The sequence below is a fragment of the Gorilla gorilla genome, chromosome 5 (genome assembly GCF_029281585.2).
Source record: "Gorilla gorilla gorilla isolate KB3781 chromosome 5, NHGRI_mGorGor1-v2.1_pri, whole genome shotgun sequence".
Lineage (NCBI taxonomy): Eukaryota > Metazoa > Chordata > Mammalia > Primates > Hominidae > Gorilla > Gorilla gorilla.
The window spans coordinates 136,038,621-136,040,911 of record NC_073229.2 but is presented as its reverse complement, the minus strand read 5'-3'; positions in this window follow the sequence as shown (position 1 = coordinate 136,040,911).

Below are 2,291 nucleotides of genomic sequence, written 5' to 3'. Positions count from 1 at the left end.
AATGCCAAGAGGGCTCTGCTGTGGCCTGTCAGGAGGACCAGCTGTCCAGTATGGACACAATTTAACAAGAGAGACAATGGTAGAAAACTAGGGCCAGAATCTCAACTTCAGAAGAGCCACAGGTATCTTCCTTCCAGAGGCAGGTTTAACATCACCTATGCTCCTTTCTGAATTCAGGCTGGGGTGTTGTATGGAATGTCCTTCCCACATGAGATTTTTCCAGGACCATCTCCTGCTGGCTTATGGCAAGCTGTGGACCCGAAATGCCCTAAATCCATTGGCTGTGTTCTAAAGACTGTGTATATAAAAATATGTCACTCTTTATATAAGGACTTGATATGAGGCATCAGAAGAAAGAGGTCAACAGTGAACCAGGTATGCCAAGTACAGACAGGTTAGCCCTGGGGCCACTTTAGCAGTGGTGTCCCACTCTGAGAGTGAAGGGGTTTTTTTGCTTGTTTGTTTCATTTTGTTTTGTTTTGAGACAGGGTCTCACTCTGTTACAGCAGTGCAATTAGAGCTCACTGCAGCTTTGACCTCCCAGGCTCAAGCAATCTTCCCATCTCAGCCTCCCAAGTAGATGAGACGGCAGGTGTACACCACCACACCTGGCATTTTTTTTTTTTGTAGAGATGGGGTCTTGCTGTGTTGTCCAGGTTGGTCTCAAACTCCTGGGCTCAAGCAGTCCTCTGGCCTCAGCCTCCCAAAGCACGGGGATTACAGGCATGAGCTATCATGCCTAGCCTCAAAGTGAAGTTTTATAAGAATCATTCCTGCAAGTCCCAGAAGACCCACCAGAAACAAGAAGGGTGTCTGTGGGTGGATGGAAGCAGAAGGCCTCCCTCTGGTCCTGGTCTTGATTCCTGAACACTACCCTGGGGCAATATGCCTTCAAAAGGAAGGAAAAACAGCAGACAGGAGGCAGAGGAAGAAAAACGAGAATTAAAGTAGCAAAAAAAGGAACAAGTTTAAAATAAGTTTTTATTGTTTTTTCTAATAACATAATAAATGCCCAATGTAAAAAGTTGAGGAAATTAAGAAAAAGATAAAAAATAAAATAACAATGACCTAAAATATGATTACTTGGAGGAAACAATCATTAAAATTTTTGTGTATGTATTGCTTTCTATGAAAATTTACACATATAGATAAGTTTAAAAATAATGGGAATACATGTGTATTAATACACATATATAAACATACATATGTACACATACAAACACAATACTAATTTATTAGCTCTTCTTAATTTTAATTTGTTGTGAAAATCTTTCCACACAAATAAATAAATAAATGGCAATGTTATAATTTTATGGCTATATAGTATTCTATTATAGATATAACATAATTTACACACCAAATCCCTTATCAATGAACTTTTCTCAGTGTTTCACTATTATAAACAATGTTCCAATTATTCCCATCATACGTGCGCTTGTGTTTGTGTATTTGCAAACTTGTTCCATTCTTTCCCAGAAGTAAAATTGCTAAGTCAAATGTATACATTTTTTTAAAAGGCTTTTCACAAATGCTATTAAACTGCCTTCCAGCAATGTTGTACTAATTAAAAATTCCACTAGTAGGGTATGGATATCCATTTTCCTGTTGAACCTCCTATCGCATTTACTGGCCATTTTGGGTTTTGTTTCTGTTGCACATATTTTTCAGTTCGAACGTTCATCTTTATTTTCTTGTTGATTTGTAAAAACTCTACATTGAGGGTTTTTACCCTTGCCATATGTGTTGTTGTTGAGTTGAAATTTAAGAGAAGATTAAAACTAAAATAAAATAATAAGACAAGAAAATGTTTTAGCTAATAAAATTAAAAATAAGAAAAAAAGTTATTTTAAAAGCAAGATATAAGATTCAGATGAGACAAGTTCAAGAAAGCCAGAATAGAAAGAGGAAACTTTAAGGTAAAACAAGTAGAAAAATACAAAATATATAAACAATATCAATAAAATCAAAGAGAAGTTCTAGAACAATGACTACATTCTCATTTGTATAATAGAAGCTACTCATAAGAAAACAAAACTGGTGGTTGTGGAAGACAATATTACTTACCTTGGGTAGGCCAGGGACAGCGTCTCAGATCTTTAATCAAGTTCTTGGTAGAGATTGGCAGAATAGATCAAAACGGGAATAGTATACAAATCTTTTGCAGTGCTCTATTCACTTGTTCAGACCATTAGCAAATCCTCCTGAGGAGTCCAAATCCATTTAAAGCTACATTTAAGACGGGCAACAGATAAAAAAGTAGGTAAGCAAAGAATTACAAAAAACAGGATGAA